At 43.7% G+C, this 15,250-nt stretch overlaps 1 protein-coding gene across 6 annotated transcripts in view; it reads left to right on the top strand.

Annotated features, from left to right (window-relative positions):
• LOC132836138 (phosphofurin acidic cluster sorting protein 2-like) overlaps nucleotides 1-15,250 on the top strand; it is a 481,204-nt gene that overhangs the window by 323,820 nt on the left and 142,134 nt on the right. The window lies entirely within an intron of this gene.

Below are 15,250 nucleotides of genomic sequence, written 5' to 3'. Positions count from 1 at the left end.
GGGCACCAATACCCTGGCAGGGAGGTTTTCTGATGCCACTTGGGAAGGTTAAATTAGTGTGGCAGAGGGTAGGAACCAAAACAGTCAGTCAACAAGTGAAGTGACTGAAGTCAACATTAAGTCAAGTCTTCAAAATAGGAAGAACAGGCAGGGCCAGGTTAATGAACACGGTGGGACTGGTGGTCTGAAGTGTATTTATTTTAATGCAAGGATTATAGTAGGTAAGACAGATGAGCTTCGAACCTGGATTAGTACATGGGTCTACAATGTGGTAGCTGAAAATGTGTTGCTGGTTAAAGCGCAAGGAACAGGAAATTCTTCGTTTCGGGCATTCCTGATGAAGGGCTTATACCCGAAACGTCGAATTTCCTGTTCCTTGGATGCTGCCTGGCCTGCTGCGCTTTAACCAGCAACACATTTTCAGCTCTGATCTCCAGCATCTGCAGACCTCAATTTTTCCTCTACAATGTGGTAGCCAGTACAGAGCCTTGGTTAAGTGAAGAACAGGCACCTCAATGTTCCAGAGTTTCGATGTTTCAGATGCGATAGAGTGAGATATAAAAAGGGTGGGGGAGTTGCATTACTGATTAGGGAGAATGTCAGAGCAGTACTGAGGGAGGATATACTGAAGGGCTCATCCAGTGAGGTTATCGCGGTAGATTCCAGGAACAAGAAAAGTGCAATCACCTTGATGGGGTTATACCAAAGGCTGCGGGAGATAGAGGAACAACTATGTAAGCAGCTCATGGAAAGATGTAAAAACAACAGGGTTATTGTAATGGGTGGCTTTAACTTCCCCCATATTGACTGGGACTCCCTTAGTGCCAGGGGCTTAAGTTGGCCAGAATTTGTTGGGTGAGTCCAGGGGGGATTCTTGAAACAGCCTGTTCCTTGGATGCTGCCTAACCTGCTGCACTTTAACCAGCAACACATTTTCAGCTCTGATCTCCAGCATCTGCAGACCTCACTTTTTACTACAGCATGTCAACAGTCAAACAAGGGAAGGGACCTACTAAACTTGTATTGGGTAATTGAAATTTCAGTGGAGGGGGTATATTGAGAATAATGATCATAATTCCGTATGTTATAGATAAGGATAAGTCTGGTTCTCGGGTGAAAGAACTAAACTCGGGGAAGGCAAATTACAACAGCAATTAGGCAGAAATTAAATTTGGGGCGGTTGTTTGTGGGAGTCTTTTATAGGTCGGCTGAACAGACTTCAAGACCAGCATGTTCCTGTGAGGATGAAAGATGAGGAAGGGAAGTTTCAGGAACCCTGGATGACAAGAGATATTGTAAGTTTAGTCAAAAAGGCAAAGGATTAGGAAAGTCAGGTTTAGGAAACTGAAATCAGACAAGACCCTTGAGGAATAGAAAGGAAGCAGGAAAGAAATTAAACAAGAGATCAGGATTGCTAGAAGGGGCCATGAAATGTCCTTGAGATGTAGGATTAAGGAGACTCCCCGGGCATTTTACATGTACATTAGGCACAAAAGGGTAACTAGGGAAAGGGCAGCTCCACTCAAGGCCAAAAGTGGGAATTTATGGGTGGGGCCAGAAGAAATGAGTGAGATCCTTATTGAATGTTTTGTATCAGTAGTCACCAAGGAGAAGAACATGGCTGATAGTAAAATTAGTAAAGGGTGTGTTGACATTCAGGGCTATGTTGATATTAAGAAGGACGAGGCATTAGATGTCTTGAAAAACCTGAAGGTAGTTATGTCGCCAGGGCTTGATGGGATTTATCCCAGCATTTGACAATATCCACAAAAATTAAGGCACATGGAATCCATGGTGAGGTGGTCAGTTGGGCACAAAATTGGCTGGGTCATAGAAAACAGAAGGTAGTTGTGGAGGGTTGCTTTTCTGACTGGAAGTCTGTGACCACTAGTATTCCACAAGGATCAGTGCTGGGACACCTGTTGTTTGTAATATATATATTATATATATATATATAAAATGATTGGGTGAAAATGATTGGATCTGATTAGTAAGTTTGCAGACGACACAAAAAAATTGATGGAATTGTGGATAGTGAGGAGTGTTGTCAAAGGATACGACAGGATGTAGATTATTTGGAAAGTTGGGCGGAGAAATGGCAAATGGAATTTAATCTGCACAACTGTGAGCTGATGCATTGTGGGAGGTCAAATGTAACAGGAAAGTATAGAGTAAATGATAGGACCCTTAGGAGCACTGATATACAGAGGGATCTTAGGGCGCAAGTCTATGGCTCCCTGAAAGTGACAACGCATGTGGATAAGGTGGTAAAGAAGGTGTGTGGCATACCTGCCTTCGCCAACTGGGGCGTTGGGTATAAAAGTTGGCAAGTCACGTTGCAGCTATACAAGACTTTAGTCAGGCCATGTTTGGAGCATTGTGTGCAGTTCTGGTTGGCACACTACAGGAAGGATGTGGAGAATTTGAAGAGGGTACAGAAGAGGTTTACCAGGATCTTGCTTGGATTGGAGTGTCTTAGCTATCAAGAGAGATTGGACAAAATTGGATTGTTTTCACAAGAGTGTTGGAGGCTGAAGGACAACCTGATAGAACCATATAAAATTCTGAGTGGTGTGCATAGGGTGGATAGTCATTCTTTTTCCCAGGTTGGAAATATCAAATACTAGGGAGCACAGGTTTAAACTGAGAGAAGGAGTTTAAAAGAAATGTGTGAGGAAAGTTTTTTTACACAGAGGGTGATAGGTGCCTGGTACCTGCTGCCAGGGGAAATGGTAGAAGTAGATACGACAACAATGTTTAAGATGCATTTCGACAGACCCATGAACAGGCAGGAAATAGCGAGATACATGCAGGCATTAGTTTAGAATGGTATCATGGTCACCACAGACATGGTGGACCGAAGGGCCTGTTCCTGTTCGGGACTGGTTTATGTTCTATTTTGAATGGCCTTGACAAAGGTGGATGTGAAAAGAATATTTTCCTCTTGTGGGTGAACCCAGTACTCGGGGGCACTGGTTGAGAACAAGGGCTCACCCTTCTAGGGCAGATATGTGGGGATTTATTTTCTCCAACAGTTGTAGGACTTTGGAACCATCTGCCTCTGAAAGCGGTGGAGCCAGGTTCATCGTATATTTACAGTCAGGTGGATAGTTTGTAGTTAGCCATGGAAAGAAGGAAAATGCAGAATTCCAAACACAAGCAGACCAGCTGTGATGTTACAGCATGGCTGAGCAGGTTCCTATTTATATATGTTTGGTGTAACCTCCCTGCTGCTGAATTCCAGGTGACCTCATCAAGGAAGTATCCCATTTGCCCTGACCTCACAACGATGAATGTATGAGGATAATGTTGCCCGGGGTTTCAAGTGGAGAAATGGTAGAGAAGTTAAATCATTACCTTATATCTACCCACACAGAAGAAGACACTAAACATTTCACTGAAATAATGAAGATTGAGAATCCAGTGACAGTTGGGTAATCCTTCACTGATCTTATTAGTCAGTCTCTGAAATGTGGCTGAAGCACTTTTCATAGCAAATGGCATGACTTTGAACTGATATAGTCCATTTAGCGTTTCGAAAGCTGAAAATGTCTTTGCTCTCTCTGACAGAGGTACTTGCCAGTAGCCCCTGAGCAAGTCAAACTTAGAAATGTAAGTTGCTTGTCCCACTTTTTTGACACAGTCTTCCAACCATGGAATTAAATATGCATCAGTCTTTGTAAAGGCGTTGACTCTGCAATAGTCCTCACATAACCATTGGGTACCATCTAGCTTTGGCACCATGACTATGGGTGAGCTCCAGTCACTGTAACTCACTTCGATTAAGCCATCTTGGAGCATGCGCTCTATCTCCTTCTGAACCTGGGCTAACTTTAGAGGGTTATGCCCATAAGGATGTTGCTTAATCAGAACAACATCTCCTATATTTACATCATACACAATTAGATTAGTATTTCCCAGTTTATTTCCACATATCTCCCCATATGATGATGATAACTCCTTGAGGTTGCTTCGATTTTCTTGAGGAAGGTAACTTAATAATTTATCCCAATTTTTGACAACTTCCCCATTGCCCAATTTGATTTGAGGAATGTCCAATTCAGAATCCTCTGAACGTGGTTCTTCCTTCTGTGCTGTCATCATTAACACCTTCTCCTCTTGCTTCCCTTCCCTATCAAAATACCTTTTGAGCATATTCATATAACACACTCTGTGAGATTCCTTCCTGTCTGGAATCCTTAACAAGTAGTTCGTCTCACTCAATTTCCTCTCGATTTGATAAGATCCACGAAACCTTGCTTTTAAAGGCTCACCTGTGACTGGGAGTAACACCAATACCTTCTCCCCAATTGCACAATTGTGAATTTGTGATTTCTTATCTGCTTCCTGTTTCATTGTATGGTGTGATACTTTTAAATGCTATCAAGCTAACCCTCCAGCTCTATTTAATCGTTCTCTAAAATTTGACACGTAGTCCAAATGGGTGGTCTCTGAATTCTGAATTATTAATTTCTCCTTAATCAATTTTAATGGTCCTCTTACTTCATGCCCAAAAATTAATTTAAGTGGACTGAATTTGGTCAATTCATTTTGTGCATCACTGTTCGCAAAAAGTACAAACGGAACTCCCTTATTCCACTCATCTGGATAATCCTGACCATAAGCCCTCAACATGACGTTTAGTGTTTGATGCCATCTCTCTAGCGCTCCCTGCGATTCTGGAACGCAGTAGGTTTGAATTGCATTATTCCCAAGTTATCCATAACCTCCTTGAATTGTTTGGATATGAAGTTTGATCCTTGACCTGACTGGATCTCTACTGGTAGTCTGTATCTAGTAAAAAATTTAAGTAATTCTTTGACAACCCTTTTAGCTGTGATGTGTAATGGGATTACCTCTGGAAATCTAGTCGACACATCCTTTATTGTTAAGAATTACTTATTCCCACTTTTTGTTTGAGGTAGGGGACCTGTGCAGTTAATCAAGACTCTTGTGAATGGTTTCTCAAATGCTGAAATAGGTATTAAAGGTGCAAGTTTTATTACTGCCTGTGGTTTTCCAATTAGCTGACATGTGTAACACACCTGGCAAAATTCAACTACATTCTTGGGTAGTCCAGGCCAGTAAAAATATCTTTGCAGTTTAGCCTGTGTTTTCTGCACCCCTACATGATCTCCAAGTGGTAGCTCATGCGCCACACTCAGCACCTCCTTTCTACACCTACTGGCAAAACAATTTGATGAATCTCTGCCCATTTCTCATCTGCTTGAATGTGTATGGTCTCCACTTCCTCATTAAGACATTACCTAGTTCCACCTGCTCTGTCCCACTTATCTGATCAATAAAAGTCCCTGATAAAACTATGTCAGCTTCCATATCTGTGCCTATTTATCTCTGCTGCTTCAATGTGTTACTCTGTGATGTTGTGATCACACAATCTGAGAAAATTCCTGGATAAATATCCTTCATTTCTTCAGTTGCATAGAAAATAGAACATAGAACATAGAACAGTACAGCACAGAACAGGCCCTTCAGCCCATGATGTTGTGCTGACCACTGATCCTCATGTATACACCTTCAAATTTCTGTGACCATGTGCATGTCCAGGAGTCTCTTAAATGTCCCCAATGATCCTGCCTCCACAACTGCTGCTGGCAACGCATTCCATGCTCTCACAACTCTCTGTGTAAAGAACCCGCCTCTGACATCCCCTCTATACTTTCCTCCAACCAGCTTAAAGCTATGACCCCTCATGTTAGTCATTTCTGCCCTGGGAAATAGTCTCTGGCTGTCGACTCTATCTATGCCTCTCATTATCTTGTTTACCTCAATTATGTCCCCTCTCCTCCTCCTTTTCTCTAATGAAAAACGTCCGAGCTCAGTCAATCTCTCCCCATAAGATAAGCCCTCCAGTCCAGGCAGCATCCTGGTAAACCTCCTCTGAACCCTCTCCAAAGCATCCACATCTTTCCTATAATAGGGCGACCAGAACTGGACGCAATATTCCAAGTGCGGTCTAACCAAAGTTTTATAGAGCTGCAACAAGATCTCACGACTCTTAAACTCAATCCCCCTGTTAATGAAAGCCAAAACACCATATGATTTCTTAACAACTCTGACCACTTGGGTGGCCATTTTAAGGGATCTATGTATCTGCACCCCAAGATCCCTCCGTTCCTCCACACTGCCAAGAATCCTATCCTTAATCCTGTACTCAGCTTTCAAATTCAACCTTCCAAAATGCATCACCTCGCATTTATCCAGGTTGAACTCCATCTGCCACCTCTCAGCCCATCTTTGCATCCTGTCAATGTCCTCCTGCAGCCTACAACAGCCCTCTATACTGTCAACGACACCTCTAACCTCTGTGTCATCTGCAAACTGGCTGACCCATCCTTCAATCCCTTCATCTAAGTCATTAATAAAAATTACAAACAATAGAGGCCCAAGGACAGAGCCCTGTGGAACACCACTCACCACTGACTTCCAGGCAGAATATTTTCCTTCTACTACCACTCGCTGTCTTCTGTTGGCCAGCCAATTCTGTATCCAGACAGCTAAGTTCCCCTGTATCCCATTCCTCCTGACCTTCTGAATGAGCCTACCATGGGGAACCTTATCAAATGCCTTGCTGAAGTCCAGATACACCACATCCACAGCTCGACTCTCATCAACGTTTCTAGTCACATCCTCAAAGAACTCGATAAGGTTTGTGAGGCATGACCTGCCCCTCACAAAGCCATGTTGACTGCATTTAATCAAGCCATGCTCTTCCAGTTGGTCATAAATCCTATCCCTCAGAATCCTTTCTAACACCTTGCAGACGACAGACGTGAGACTTACTGGTCTGTAATTGCCGGGGATTTCCCTATTTCCTTTCTTGAAGAGAGGAATTACATTTGCCTCTCTCCAGTCCTCAGGTACGACTCCAGTGGAGAGCGAGGATGAAAAGATCTTCGCAAGTGGCGAAGCAATTATATTTCTCATTTCCCAAAGCAGCCGAGGACAAATCTGGTCCGGACCTGGCGACTTGTCAACCTTAATGTTTGACAAAATTTTCAGCACATCAGCTTCCTCTATCTCTATCCATTCCAGCATGCACACCTGCTCTTCAAAGGTTTCATTCTCTATAAAGTTCGTTTCTTTCGTAAAGGCAGAAGCAAAAAACTCATTTAGGGCTTCCCCTACCTCCTCAGACTCCACACACAAATTCCCTATATTATCCCTGATCGGCCCTACTCTTTCTTTGACCATTCTCTTATTCCTCACATAAGTGTAAAATGCGTTTGTGTTCTCCCTAATCCGTTCTGCCAAGCCTTTCTCCTGCCCCCTCCTGGCTCTTCTCAAACCATTTTTGAGCTCCTTCCTCACCTGCCTGTAATCCTGTAGAGCTGAGCTTGACCCTAGCTTTCTCCACCTTATGTAAGCTACCTTTTTCCAATCCTGTAGAGCTGAGCTTGACCCTAGCTTCCTCCACCTTATGTAAGCTACCTTTTTCCTTTTGACGAGAAGCTCCACCGCTCTCGTCATCCAAAGTTCCTTTATCTTACCACTTCAGAGGGATATATTTATTCATCACTTGCAACAACTGTTCCTTAAACAGTTTCCACATGTCTATAGTGCCGTTACCAATCCATGCTTCCTAACTCATGTCTAATCGCATCATACTTTCCTCTTCCCCAATTAAATATCCTCCCATTTTGCCTAATCCTCTCCTTCTCCATAGCTGTGTAGAATGTAAGGCAGTTGTGGTCACTATCACCAAAATGCTCTCCCACCACAAGATCTGATACCTGCCCCGGCTCATTTCTGAGCACCAAGTCTAGAATGGCCTCTCCCCTCGTCGGCCTGTCAACATACTGAGTTAGGAAACCCTCCTGAACACACCTTACAAAAACAGCTCCATTCAAATTTTCTCCTCGAAGGAGGTTCCAATCAATATTGGGAAAGTTAAAGTCACCCATTACAACAACCCTACTACGTCCACACTTTTCCAAAACCTGCCGACCTATGCTTTCTTCCATCTCCCTGCTGCTATTGGGGGGCCTGTAATAAACCCCTAACGAGGTGACTGCTCCCTTGCTGTTCCTAATTTCCACCCATACTGACTCGGTAGGCAGATCTTCCTCGACAATGGAAGCTTCTGTAGCTGTGATACCCTCTCTGATTAGTGTGCTACACCCCCTCTTCTTTTTCCCCCCCCCCCTATTCTTTTTAAATGTCTAAACCCTGGAACATCCAGCAACCATTCCTGCCCCTGAGAAACCCACGTCTCTGTTATGGCCACAACATCATAGCACCAGGTACTGATCCATGCTCTAAGCTCGTCACTTTTATTCCTGATACTCCTTGCGTTAAAGCAAACATACTTTAACTGATCCCTTGGTTCTTTGCCAGGAAAATCCTTCCCACTAGCTGGTCTACCTCTTGCTATTGCCTCATCTACATCAACTCTCACCTCCGGTATATAGCCCAGGTTGCCACCCCCCCTGCCATACTGGTTTAAACCCTCTCAAACTACTCGAGCAAACCTTCCACCCAGGACATTGGTTCCCTTCCAGTTCAGATGCAACCCGTCCTTCTTGTACAGGTCCCACCTTCCCCAGAAGGCATCCCAATTATCTACATATCTGAAGCCTTCCCTCCTACACCAGCTGTGCAGCCACGTGTTAAGCTGTGCCTGCTCCCTGTTCCTCGCCTCGCTATCTCGTGGCACCGCTAGTAAACTAGAGAACACTACTCTGTTCGTCCTGCTTTGCAGCTTCCATCCTAACTCCCTGAAATCACTTTTTATATCTTCAATCCTTTTCCTGGCTATATCATTAGTGCCAATATGTAACACAATTTCTGGCTGTTCGCCCTCCCCTTTTAGAACCTTATACACTCGATCGGAGACGTCCCGGACCCTGGCACCAGGGAGGCAACATACCTTCGGGAATCCCGATCCTGACCACAAAGTCTCCTGTCGATTCCCCTAACTATCCAGTCCCCTACCACGAGTACTTTTCTATTCTGCCCCCTTCCCTTCTTTGCCACAGTGTCAGGCTCAGTGCCAGAGAACTGACTGCTATGGCTTTCCTCTGGTAGGCCATCCCCCCCAGCAGTATCCAAAACGGTATACTTATTGCTGAGGGGAATGTCCACAGGGGATCTCTGCACTGTCTGTCTGTCCCCTTTCCTCCCCCTAACTCTAACCCATCTATCCTTGTCCTGAGCCTCAGGAGTGACCAACTCCCAGTAACTCCTCTCAGTTACCCCCTCAGCCTCCCAAATGATCCATAGTTCATCCAGCTCCAGCTCCAATTCCCTAACACAGTTTTCAAGGAGCTGGAGTTGGGTGCACTTCCCAAAGATGTAGCCAGCGAAGCCATAGCAGTTGCCTATGTCGCCAGTGGCTTTTCAACTAGAGTAGGCAGCATGCCTATCGATGAATCGGCTATATCATTTGCAAGGACAAATTATATTCCTGGAGCTGAGAGTTTGTCCAGTACTCCTACCACAAATTCTCTGCTCTGGACTCACTCGCCATGAATTCCTGTTACTAGTACCTTTTTCTGGCAATAGTCCCTCAGGAGTAAATATCTCCTCATCCTTCAGCATTACAGACTGAGAGGATCCTGTGTCCCTTAATATTGTAACCTCCTTACCTATTACTCCTGGCCTATGTGAATAAACTTGTGTATTTTTTTTAAACAGATCTGCCACTTCCTCCTCAACCAGCCTCTGAACATCTGAGGCAGTTGTCTAACTTCCCTTGCGCCTTTTGTTACTGGTCCAACAAAACTCCCAGGCTTGTCTGGTTTTCCTACATCTGGCTTTCTCCTAGCCCACCAACACTATGATTTTGTGTGACCCACTTTATTACAATGAAAACACTGGAGCTTTTTTTAACTTCTTTATCCCCCTCAAGGGTTTTGTTTTAACCCTGTGGTAAATTATCCTTATGATCTTCCCTGAGATTTACCTCTCCCTTTCCACATGAGGATTTCTCTTTCCCCCAATTTCTGTCCCTCATGGACTGAGCTTTATGGACCAGCTCAGAATCATTAGCCATGTCAGCTGCTAATCTGGCTGTTTTAACTCTTTACTCTTCCACACGAGTTCGCACTACGTCCTCACTAAAGTTACCTTCAGTCTTTATCTCCAGCCTTTTAAACTGACTTCCCTTTTAAGTGTCAGTGTCTGAAGTTCAAACTCTCTTTTTCCCTCTGTTTTGCTGTTCTCACTTTTTTCCTTCTCTTCTGTTTTTAATCGTAACTCAAACTGTTTCATTTCTGCTGCCCTTTCCTTATCTCTCGCTAACTCAAGTTGCTTCATTTGCAATTGAATTCTTGTCATCCCTCTAGATTCTGATGGTTTCACTGACAAGTTTAAATGTTGAGCTACTGTAGTAATTATCTCTCCATTTCGCACAGGACCATGCAGTTCCAATCACAGCTGGTCTGCTCATTCCTGTAGCTGAGTCTTATTCACCTTTTGTAAAGCTTCCAAACTCACCGCACCCACATCCAGAAAACACTTGATGACTGAAAGAGCCATTACTATCCCAAGCTTTGTCTCCCCAACCGAACCAGCACCCGAAATAAAGACACTCACTGTTTAAAATCCCGCAAAGAGCCCCCAGTCTGTTATAGACTAGGCCAGACCACTCAAAACATTCTTAAGCAGGCAACCCAGACCATAACTTTGCAATTTGTTTCAGCAAGTGTACAGTGAAAATGATCGGAGTAAATTCACTAGGTTGCCTTCCAGGTTTTAAAACAGACAAAACTTTATTCACAAAATTGCACAATGAAACACAGATCAGAATAAAGAACCCCTACAGAGCTCAGTCTATCCAGTCTAGACTAAATTATGCTGTTCCAAATATACACAGCAGTCCGAATTAACAAAACTCCTTAAAAGACAGTAAAAATGGAATAAATGCTTACAGGTTGAAGTTAAAAGAGCAGATGGAGAGAGAGTTAAACAACCTGGTTCCACACAGCTCAGTGATGAACTATTTAACTAGTTCTGGACTGAATTGCTCAGATAGAGAGCTGACCACTCCCCTTTCATTCTGCAGGTCACTTCTAAAACATGACCACTTTGGCCTGAAGTCTCATCTGTTTACTTAATCACAAAAGGCCTCTCAACACATGGCGGCTCAGTGGTTAGCAATGCTGCCTCACAGCACCAGCGACCCAGGTTTGATTCCTGCCTCAGGCAACTGTCTGTGGAGTTTCCACATTCTCCCCGTGTCTGTGTGGGTTTCCTCTGGGTACGCTGGTTTCCTCCCACAATCCAAAAGGGGTGCAGATCAAGTGAATTGACCAAACTAAATTGCCAATAGTGTTAGGTGTATTAGTCGGGGTTAATATTGGCTAGGGGAATGGGTCTGGGCACATTACCCTTCGGAGGGTCAGTATGGATTTGTTGAGGTGAAAGGCCTGTTTCCATACTGTAGGGAATCTAATCTAACCTAAAATCTAACCTCTGTACCAAATTAGTCACTTCGGAGCTGGGAGGGTTTTATGACTCCTCTGAAAAAGACCAAGGACACAGGATCGTTGAGAAAAGGAACAGCTTTTAGAAAAAAAGGGAGCTGCTTTGTGACACCATGCTACTTCCTCAAGTTAGCTTCGTGACACACCCGCTACACGTAAAAAATCCACGTTAGTGACACACCCCCTCCATGTAATAAATCCACGTTAGTGACACACCTCCTCCATGTAATAAATCCACGTTAGTGACACACCCCCTCCATGTAATAAATACACGTTAGTGACACACCTCCTCCATGTAATAAATCCACGTTAGTGACACACCCCCTCCATGTAATAAATCCATGTTAGTGACACACCCCCTCCATGTAATAAATACACGTTAGTGACACACCCCCTCCATGTAATAAATCCATGTTAGTGACACACCCCTCCATGTAATAAATCCATGTTAGTGACACACCTCCTCCATGTAATAAATCCATGTTAGTGACACACCTCCTCCATGTAATAAATACACGTTAGTGACACACCCCCTCCAAGTAATAAATCCATGTTAGTGACACACCCCTCCATGTAATAAATACACGTTAGTGACACACCCCCTCCATGTAATAAATCCACGTTAGTGACACACCCCCTCCATGTAATAAATACACGTTAGTGACATACCCCCTCCATGTAATAAATACACGTTAGTGACACACCCCCTCCATGTAATAAATACACGTTAGTGACACACCCCCTCCAAGTAATAAATCCATGTTAGTGACACACCCCTCCACGTAATAAATCCACGTTTGTGACACACCCTCTCCATGTAATAAATACACGTTAGTGACACACCCCCCCATGTAATAAATCCACGTTAGTGACACACCCCCTCCATGTAATAAATACACGTTAGTGACATACCCCCTCCATGTAATAAATACACGTTAGTGACACACCCCCTCCATGTAATAAATACACGTTAGTGACACACCCCTCCATGTAATAAATACACGTTAGTGACACACCCCCTCCATGTAATAAATACACGTTAGTGACACACCCCCTCCATGTAATAAATCCACGTTAGTGACACACCCTCTCCATGTAATAAATCCACGTTAGTGACACACTCCCTCCATGTAATAACTCCATGTTAGTGACACACCCCCTCCATGTAATAAATCCATGTTAGTGACACACCCTCTCCATGTAATAAATCCACGTTAGTGACACACCCTCTCCATGTAATAACTCCATGTAAGTGACACACCCCCTCCATGTAATAAATCCACGTTAGTGACACACCCCCTCCATGTAATAAATCCACGTTAGTGACACATCCCCTCCATGTAATAAATCCACGTTAGTGACACACCCTCTCCATGTAATAAATCCACGTTAGTGACACACCCTCTCCATGTAATAACTCCATGTAAGTGACACACCCCCTCCATGTAATAAATCCACGTTAGTGACACACCCCCTCCATGTAATAAATCCGCGTTAGTGACACACCCCTCCATTTAATAAATCCACGTTAGTGACATACCCCCTCCATGTAATAAATCCACGTTAGTGACACACCCCTCCATGTAATAAATCCACGTTAGTGAACACCAACTTCATGTAATAAATCAACGTTAGTGACACACCCCCTCCATGTAATAATTCCACGTTAGTGACACACCCACTCCATTTAATAAATCCATGTTAGTGAACACCAACTTCATGTAATAATTCCACGTTAGTGACACACCCACTCCATTTAATAAATCCACGTTAGTGAACACCAACTTCATGTAATAAATCAACGTTAGTGACACACCCCCTCCATTTAATAAATCCACGTAAGTGACACACCCCCCTCCACATTATTAATCCACGTTAGTGGCACACGCCCTCCATGTAATAAATCCACGTTAGTGGCACACCTCCTCCATGTAATAAATCCACGTTAGTGACACACCCCCTCCATGTAATAAATCCACGTTAGTGACACACCTCCTCCATGTAATAAATCCATGTTAGTGACACACCCTCTCCATGTAATAAATCCACGCTAGTGACACACCCCCTCCATGTAATAAATCCACGTTAGTGACACACCTCCTCCATGTAATAAATCCATGTTAGTGACACACCCCTCCATGTAATAAATCAACATTAGTGACACACTCCCTCCATGTAATAAATCCACGTTAGTGACACACCCCTCCATGTAATAAATCCACGTTAGTGACATACCCCCTCCATGTTATAAATCCACGTTAGTGACACACCCCTCCATGTAATAAATCCATGTTAGTGACACACCCCTCCATGTAATAAATCCGCGTTAGTGACACACCCCCTCCATGTAATAAATCCATGTTAGTGACACACCCCTCCATGTAATAAATCAACATTAGTGACACACTCCCTCCATGTAATAAATCCACGTTAGTGACACACCCCTCCATGTAATAAATCCACGTTAGTGACATACCCCCTCCATGTTATAAATCCACGTTAGTGACACACCCCTCCATGTAATAAATCCATGTTAGTGACACACCCCTCCATGTAATAAATCCACGTTAGTGACACACCCCCTCCATGTAATAAATCCACGTTAGTGACACACTCCCTCCATGTAATAAATCCACGTTAGTGACACACCCCTCCATGTAATAGATCCATGTTAGTGACACACCCCTCCATGTAATAAATCCACGTTAGTGACACACCCGCTCCATGTAATAAATCCACTTTAGTGACAAACACCCCCTCCATGTAATAACTCCACGTTAGTGACACACGCCCTCCATGTAATAAATCCACATTAGCGGCACATCCCCTCCATGTAATAAATCCACATTAGTGGCACTTCCCCTCCATGTAATAAATCCACGTTAGTGACACACTGTCTACATGTAATAAATCCACGTTAGTGACACAACTCCTCCATGAAATAAATCCACGTTAGTGACACACTGTCTACATGTAATAAATCCACGTTAGTGACACACCCCCTCCATGTTATAAATCCACGTTAGTGACACACCTCCTCCATGTAATAAATCCACGTTAGTGGCGCACCCCCTCCATGTAATAAATCCACGTTAGTGACACACCCCCTCCATGTAATAACTCCACGTTAGTGGCACACCCCCTCCACATAATAAATCCACATTAGTGACACACCCCCTCCATGTAATAAATCCATGTTAGTGGCACGCCCCCTCCATGTAATAACTCCACGTTAGTGACACACCTTCTCAATGTAATAAATCCACGTTAGTGACACACCCCCTCCATGTAATAAATCCATGTTAGTGGCATGCCCCCTCCATGTAATAACTCCATGTTAGTGACACACCCTCTCCATGTAATAAATCCACGTTAGTGACACACCCCCTCCATGTAATACATCCACGTTAGTGACACACCTTCTCAATGTAATAAATCCACGTTAGTGACACACCTCCTCCATGTAATAAATCCACGTTAGTGACACACCTTCTCAATGTAATAAATCCACGTTAGTGACACACCCCCTCCATGTAATAAATCCACGTTAGTGACACACCTTCTCAATGTAATAAATCCATGTTAGTGACACACCCCCTCCATGTAATAAATCCACGTTAGTGACACACCCCCTCCATGTCATAAATCCATGTTAGTGACACACCCCCTCCACGTAATAAATCCACGTTAGTGACACACCCCTCCATGTAATAAATTCACGTTAGTGACACACCCTCCTCCATGTAATAAATCCATGTAAGTGACACACCTCCTCCATGTAATAAATCCACGTTAGTGACACA

This window comes from Hemiscyllium ocellatum, chromosome 3 (assembly GCF_020745735.1).
Source record: "Hemiscyllium ocellatum isolate sHemOce1 chromosome 3, sHemOce1.pat.X.cur, whole genome shotgun sequence".
NCBI lineage: Eukaryota > Metazoa > Chordata > Chondrichthyes > Orectolobiformes > Hemiscylliidae > Hemiscyllium > Hemiscyllium ocellatum.
This window is presented reverse-complemented; position numbering and strand designations above follow the sequence as displayed.